The following is an 8,160-nucleotide window of genomic DNA, read 5'->3' as shown; positions in this document are numbered from 1 at the left end:
AATATTTTAGCTATGCATTGCTCTCCTTATAGTAGCAGTTTTTGCTATGTTTTAGGAACTCAAATATCGAGTAATATAAAAATGAATGGATAGCTTTTACTAAGACAGAAAAATTTAAGACATTAAGTATGTAATTGGAGAGTTGAGTGTGAAAGTTCAGAGAAACCATTTGATGAAGTAAGATGGGAATAAATAGGAGATACATATCAAGGGGAAAATACATGCATAAATGCAGACATAAGAACAAATAAATAAGTTCCAGGATGCAAGTGCCTAGTGATTTACATTCCATCAGTGCTTTCCTTCTTCTTGAACAGGATTGACTCCCAATAAGAAGTATCCTGATTGCTCTCTTCCTCTTCCTCTTCCTCTTCCTCAAGATGAAATATTCAACTAGACAAGTTAAAGATAAAACAAACAAAAAAATCAAACCGAAGGACAGAAAACAATGAATTTTCATCTTTTAGTGGATTAATATTTCCATCAGGAGTCTTCAAATGAAGTTTGTAATTACTACACTAACTTTCACCAGCATTCCTTTTATGATCTGTCACTAATACCATGTTTATTTTCTCCATTGACTTAATGGACCAGAGAACATGCCAACTCTGTTGGTTGTCACCTGTTTCATCTTCTCTTCACACAGATACTTGATCTCTAGTATATTTAGCATATGTCCATCTTTAGATTTGTGGGTTTCTTCAGTATTGTATATATTCTTGAGTACTAACCAATCAAACTTCTCCATTAATTCAATTTCCTTATTATGCCCTAGATGAGATTTACCAAGATGTGAGAAAGATATTAGAGAGATATAAGATATGATCTTGAAGTCAGTAGAAGCCCTGGGGAACCAAGGGCAGAGGAACAGAGTAACCACCTGTGATCATTGTCATAGAACTATGTACAATATGGAACACTATAATTTACCATTGCAGAGGTTTCCGAAAATTGTATATTATTTTGTGATAATGTACTTTTTATTATGATCAAATATACATAACATAAAGATTACCATTTTATCCATTTTTTACCTTTTGACCTCCTTTATCCATTTCTCCCCCACCTCCCCCCTCCCCACCTAAGGCAACTACCAATCTGTTCCCTATAACTATGAGGTTTTGGTTTTTTTTTAAGAATCCACACCACATAAAGAGAAATCGTGTGGTATTTGTCTTTTTCTGACTTATTTCACTTAGCATACTTCCCTTGAGGTTTGTCCATGTTGTTGCAGATTGCAAGATTTCATTTTATTCTTTATGGGTGAGTAATACTCCATTGTGTAAATATATATCACAGTTTCTTCATTCATCGGTCGATGGACACTTAGGTAATTGTTCCCATATCTTGACTATTGTATCTAGTACTGCAATGAACATGGGGATGCGTGTATTGTTTCAAGTTAGTGTTTTCATTTTCTTTGGATAAATACTTCTAAAGAAGTAGAAATACTAGATCATACAATAGTTCTATTTTTAATTTTTTGAGGAAACTCCATACCATTTTCTATAGTGGCTACACCAGTTTACATTCCCACCAACAGTGCATAAGTGTTCCCTTTACTTCACATCCTCACCAACACTTATTTCTTGACTTTTTGACTGCAGCCATTCTGACAGGTGTGAAGTGATATCTTGTTGTGGTTTTGATTTACATTTCCCTGATGATTAATGATGTTGAGCATCTTTTTGTGTACCTGTTGGGCATCTGTACATCTTCTTTAGAAAAATATTCAGGTAGTCTGCCCATTTTTTAATTGGATGTTTTTCTTTTGCTATTGACTTGGCATGAATTCTTTATATAGTTAGGATATTAACTATATTAACAGATATTAACAGATATATTATTTGCAATTATTTTCTCCCATTCAGGTTCCCTTTTCATTTTGTTAACCTATGTTAAGGACTTATCACCCGTTTTCTTCTGGGAGTTTTATGATTACAGGTCTTATGTTCAAGTCTTTAATCCATTTTGAGTTAATTTTTTGTGTATAATGTAAGAAAGTGGTCTGGTTTCATTCTTTTGCATATAGCTGTCCAGTATTCCCCACACCATTTATTGACAAGACTGTCCTTTTCCCATTGTACATCCTTGGTTCCTTGTCATAAACTAATTGAGCATATATGCATGGGTTTATTTCTGGGCTCTCTACTCTGTTCCATTGATCTATGGGTCTGTTTTTATACTTATACCACATTGTTTTAATTACTATAGCTTTGCTATATAGTTTGAAATCCAGAAGGGTGGTGCCTTCAGCTTTGTTCTTCTTTCTCAAGATTGCTTTGGCTACTCAGGGTTTTGTGGTTCCATACAAATTTCCATTTTTGTTTGTCTCACGGTATTTTTTTCCTCTTTTCATTTTTTCTTTGACCCATTAGTTGTTCAATAGCATGTTGTTTAACCTCCACATATTGGCTGATTTTGCAGGTTTTTTCATGTAATTTCTAGTTTCATACCATTGTGGTCAGAAAATATGCTTGATATGATTTCAGTACTCTTAAATTTATTGACTTGTTTTAATAAATATGACCTATCCTGGAGAATATTCCATGTGCACTTGAGAAGAATGTGTTCTTTTCCTTTTGGATGGAATGTCCTGTGTGTATCTGTGAGGTTAACCTGGTCTAATGTGTCACTTAAGGCCAATGATTTCTGATTGATTTTCCACCTGGAGGATCTATCCATTGATGTAATTGGGACTTTGAAGTCCCCTACTATTTCTGTATTACTGTCTATTTCTCCATTTAGGTCTGGTAATATTTGCTTTATATATTTAGGTGCTCCTATGTTGGGTACATATATACTTATAAATCTTATATCCTCTCATTGGGTTGACGCCTTTCTTGTTAGACGGCAACCCCTTTCTTTGTCTCTTGTTACAGTCTTTATCTTAAAGGCAATTTTATCTGATATAAGTATAGCTGCTCCAGCTTTCTTTTAGTTTCTATTTGCATGGAATATCTTTTTCCATCCCTCCATTTTCAGTCTATGTGTGTTCTTAATGTCTGATATGAGTCTCTTATAGGCAGCACATAGATAGTTTTTTTAGCCATTCAGCCACTCTGTATCTTTTGATTGGAGCATTTAGTCTATGTACATGTAAAGTAATTGTTGATAGTATTTACATATCGTTATTATGTTCATTGTTTTCTGGCTGCTTTTGTATTTCCTCTCTCTTTCTTCTTTTCTGGCTCTCTTCCCTTGTCGTTTGATAACTTTCTGTATGGTATGGTTATATTCCTTTCTCTTAATCTTTTATGTATTGACTGTAGTTTTTGCTTTGTGGTTACCAAGAGGCTTACATATAACAACTTATATCTATAACAGTCTATTTTAAGTTGATAACAACTTAAGTTTGATCATATTCCAAAGCTCAACGTTTTTATCCCCCCATGTTTTGTTTCTAATGTCACATTTTACATATTTTGTATTGTGTATCCCTTAACTAATTATTTTAATCATAGTAATTTCTACTATTTTGTCTTTTAACCTCCATACTGGCTTTATAAGTGATTAATCCATTACCTTTACTATATATTTACCTTTCCAGTGAGATTTATTCTTTCATATGTTTTCTAGTCATTAATCTTTTTTAAGTGTACAGTTCTGTGGAACTAAGTACATTCACATTGTTCTGCACCATCAGCACCATCCATCTCCAGAACTTTTTCATCTTCTCAAACTGAAACTGTGTACACATTAAACACTCCCCATTCCTCCCTCCTCCCAGCCCCTGGCAATCATTCTACTCTCTGTCTCTAAATTGGACTACTGTAGATATCTCATCTAGGTGGAATCATATAATGTTTGTCCTTTTGTGACTGACTTATTTCACTTAACATAATGTCTTCAAAGTCATTCATGTTGCAGCATATGTGAGAATTTCCTTCTGTGGTAATATACTTTAAAATATTTCAGTTAAGAAAAATGTGTAAGGTTCATTTATGATCTGAATAAATCAAGGTATACTGCCCCTTCCTTATCCCCTGAATGTCTGAAGTTAAATTGTTAGAAGTTGAGCTAATACTTGGAAGTTAAAGAGAGAGGGGAAATTTTGTCCTTATTATCAGCTATCACTTAAAGCCCTGTATTTCTTTTTCTGAAGAAAGTTAGGCAGGATGGAAGAATCACATATTTTTAGAGCGAATGAATTCCTGATACCCTTCATTTACAATTATGATCCTGATGAGCACTCTTGACCCAAATACTATGGATGCAGAGATTATATTGTACCCATAATTGTATTCCCACTGCATGGCAATGTGCCTAGCACACAGTGATTGTTCAAAATTTGCTGAATAAATGGAAACCTTTGATAATATTCTATAAATTTGGGAGGGGGCTATAAGAAAAGACAGTAAGCCGAAGATATATTTTATAAACTGGTGTAGGGAAAAATTTGCTGTGCTTGAGATACTGCCTTTTTCAGAGAATGAGCATAAAACTATGCCTTTAGCAAACCATAGTTTGGTCCGTTTATTTTTTTTTCCTTCTCTGAAGTTCTCTGATATTGACAGTTTACATGCAAGTAGACTCTAGTAGGAAAGTAGATAATGACATACTTATACTGAGCAGGACGAGAAATTGGATATGGTTGTTTAATTGATTTTTGTCATAAGATCAGGTTGGATAGCAGTAGACCAATTTTAAGTTTGTTTTTGTTTTTAGTTTAACATTTTCCCATACTTGCCTCTGCCTGTGAGATGTTTCTTGAATTCTTTACCATCAGACTGGTCACAGCAAGATGTCCCATCAAAACAAAAGAATGCAATCTAGGCAATTATCTTAGCTTTCCTTTCTGCTAACAATTTAATAATTCTAAATAATTTAGAGTATAAACCATGTTAATGGAGTGTTATTTGTTTTATGTAAACAAAAGATGCATGTTAAATTTGGAAATACTATTACATTATGTGGATAAAAATAAACTCTAAATATGTAACTAGCAATAAAAATATAGTTTCAAATGGGCTTTGTATTCTTTTATTGGAATTTTCACAAAAAAGACTTATCTCAAATATAATAAAAGTTTCTACCAAAGCCAACTAATTATTTTTTACTACAGATCTCTACCACAGTATTTACCAGAGTAAAACTACCTTATTCTACCATATTTTACAACTGCCTTTATTTAAGAGGCTGATATCTTTGTTAAAAGCGTAAACGATAACAACAAAGAAATAATCAGTAGTATCTTGTTTCAACTATAATAGTGTTAAATTATTCAGGATCTGTTTATTCCTTAAAATTCAACTTTAATTAATCTGAATATTTCTCAGTCTTCTCAACAAATATAATTTTATTTCCTAATTTTTGTTAGTCAAAGACTATTACCAGATTATAAACTCATTGAAGGCATTTCTCCCTGATAGCACTGTACCTTACATTTATTAAGTGTTTAAAACTATTTGTTGAGTAAATAAATGAACTAATGACTGAAAAGTAGCATTAAGGGGCTTCCCTGGTGGCGCAGTGGTTGAGAGTCCGTCTGCCAATGCAGGGCACATGGGTTCGTGCCCCGGTCCAGGAAGATCCCACATGCAGCGGCGCGGCTGGGCCCGTGAGCCATGGCCGCTGAGCCTGCACGTCCGGAGCCTGTGTTCTGCAACGGGAGAGGCCACAACGGAGAGAGGCCCGCGTACCGCAGAAAAAAAAAAGAAAGAAAAAAGTATCATTAAAACTACATTTGAGGTAAGGAACTGAAAGCACAGTTCCACAACTATCTTTTAATGAATATAGGTAGTTAAATTGAATTTCTTAGCTATCAGGGTTTTTTGTTTGTTTTTTGGGTTTTTTTTTTGTTTTGAGCAATGATCAACACAATTTTGAAAATCTGAAAATTCTTGATACTGAAATTTAGCTTGATTTGTGAATTCCTTTTCAGAGACATCTTTGTTTGTTTGTTTGTTTTTGCGGTACGCGGGCCTCTCAGTGTTGTGGCCTCTCCCGTTGCAGAGCACAGGCTCCGGACGCGCAGGCTCAGCGGCCATGGCTCATGGGCCCAGCTGCTCCGCGGCATGTGGGATCTTCCCGGACCGGGGCACGAACCCGTGTCCCCTGCATCGGCAGGTGGACTCTCAACCACTGCGCCACCAGGGAAGCCCTAAATTTTATTCTGTTTATTTATTTATTCTTGGTGCCTGGACAGGGACTTGAACCCTGGGCCCTCAGATTAAAAGTCTGATGCTCTCCCAGCTGAGCTACCCAGGCCAGAGAGATCTTTATATTATAGTAACTCCTCTTGCTAGAGAAAAGCTGCTGATTTGTAAGTTTCTCCATAGGAGAATTCTGTGGCTATTCACTAAGTGTAGAGTTTTATCAGGTAGTTGTATGCATACACTAAATAGCCTCTACCCCTTCAATAGCACTAAACTTTGAGAGATTGCAGTGTAATACAGGCATTAAGTTGGGAGATCCCATCTCTGTCTAGAGTTTAATTACAGTCTGTGGCACTTACTAGCTGTGTGACTTTGGGAAATCACATAGCTCTTCTAATCCTTGGTTTCTGCAACTATAGAGTGTATATAATAAATATAACTTACTCACATGGCCATTGTGAAAATTGAATAAAATTATTAAAGCTTTTAGCATTATCTGTTATTATCTTGATGTAGAACATTTACCGTAAACTCATGAGTATTGCATAATCACTGTCCTTTTATTTTTTTTACAGCGTTCCTTATTTAAAATTTATGGAAGTATAGTTGACTTACAATATTATATTAGCTTCAGGTGTGCAACATAGTAATTTGACCTTTTTATAGATTACACACCATATGGATAATCCCTGTCTTTGATCTCTATCCCAAGGAACTTTTGAATATTGCTTTTAAATTTTCAAAGACTACTCAATAAATCAGTCTTTAATTCATTATTTTATATTTCTGTTTGATGTTACCAATATTGTAGCCTTCAAATTATGGAGTTTGATTTCTGAAATAAGTTTCCAGGTCCAAACCCCGGCTGTTTCATTTGCTCTATGTACAACTTGAGTCAGAGTTTGTAACCTGTATAACCCACAGCTTCCTCACTTGTAAAATGAAACTAATATTTTATAGAATAGGGTGTTTGTCAGATGAGATGATGCATAGAAACCACTTATGCTTGGCATATAGTAAGCACTCAATACATGATAGCTGAAAGAGAAAAATAATTATTTAGTAAAGCTCCACAGTCCTTCTCCCCTGTTTTAGTCTGACTTTTATGGATAACATTTTTAAGATACTAATGGATAACTATTAATAAGTATTGAATATTCAGAATGGTATTGATTTTTATGAAGTTAAAAACCCATTGAAAATTTTAAATTAGAAGAATAGACATTTACTGGATATGCCTTGGGAAACTGATCAGATTTCAAAGTTTCAGAATATGAAATGTGAGTCCAAAATAATGTGATTATTAAAGAGTTATTTCTTTGGAATAGAGCCACCATAACTTCTAAAAGTATGATTTAGAAATAAGGTCTTGTCAAATAACACAGAAGAACAATGAAACATAATATCTACCAGGAAAAGAGAGAAATGGCTAACTCAGCAAAACTGACTTATCCAGTAACTGAGAATTGAGCTTGTTACTAGTGAAATGATTTTTCCAAAGATGAGTTGCTCCTGGCAGTTATTACACTTGGGAGTACCAAGCCCTGACTTGTGGTTTTTAGATTTACAGCCTCCTGAATGACTGCTGCTAGCCACGCAGTTGTTAGATGCCTTATCTACTCCCGTCGTGGATATCCTCTGGTTAACTTATATCAGAATCATTTAAAAAGACCATCCTGAATTTCTGGCACTGTTTGAAGAGCATACAAAAGAAAAGTGAGTGTGTGTGTGTGTGTGTGTGTGTGTGTGTGCACTCACATACATGTGCAGTCATATGATTGGTCTAGGGGAAGAAGAGGAAGTTCAATGTGCCTTATGTGCCTTAGAATCCCTAGAGGGAATGATGGAAAACTCTGTACAGCTCCCAGGGAAAATATATCTTCAGAGAAATTATCAGGGCTAGTATGTAATTAAGTTTTCTGTAGAAATGGAAGGCTGTCCCTAGAAATATTATAATGTAGCAATAGAACTGAATCCACTGAAGATAGGAGGAAAACAAGGTTAGTTTAAAAAACTACTGTTATTGCTAAACACAAAATAATTCTTAGAAAAAGGATGATTT

General features: G+C 34.8%; 1 non-coding gene across 1 annotated transcript; it reads right to left on the bottom strand.

Moving 5' to 3' along the window:
• Positions 1–6,137: 6,137 nt before the first annotated feature.
• On the bottom strand, positions 6,138–6,210 carry TRNAK-UUU (transfer RNA lysine (anticodon UUU)). Its single transcript has one exon. It is a non-coding gene; the product is annotated as a tRNA-Lys (tRNA).
• Positions 6,211–8,160: the final 1,950 nt, after the last annotated feature.

This window comes from Delphinapterus leucas, chromosome 6, assembly GCF_059928025.1.
Source record: "Delphinapterus leucas isolate spDelLeu-1000000601 "Yukka" chromosome 6, BTC_Dleu_Yukka2, whole genome shotgun sequence".
NCBI classification, from domain to species: Eukaryota; Metazoa; Chordata; class Mammalia; order Artiodactyla; family Monodontidae; genus Delphinapterus; species Delphinapterus leucas.
The sequence above is the reverse complement of the archived record's forward strand: the minus strand, read 5'-3'. Positions and strand labels throughout refer to the sequence as shown.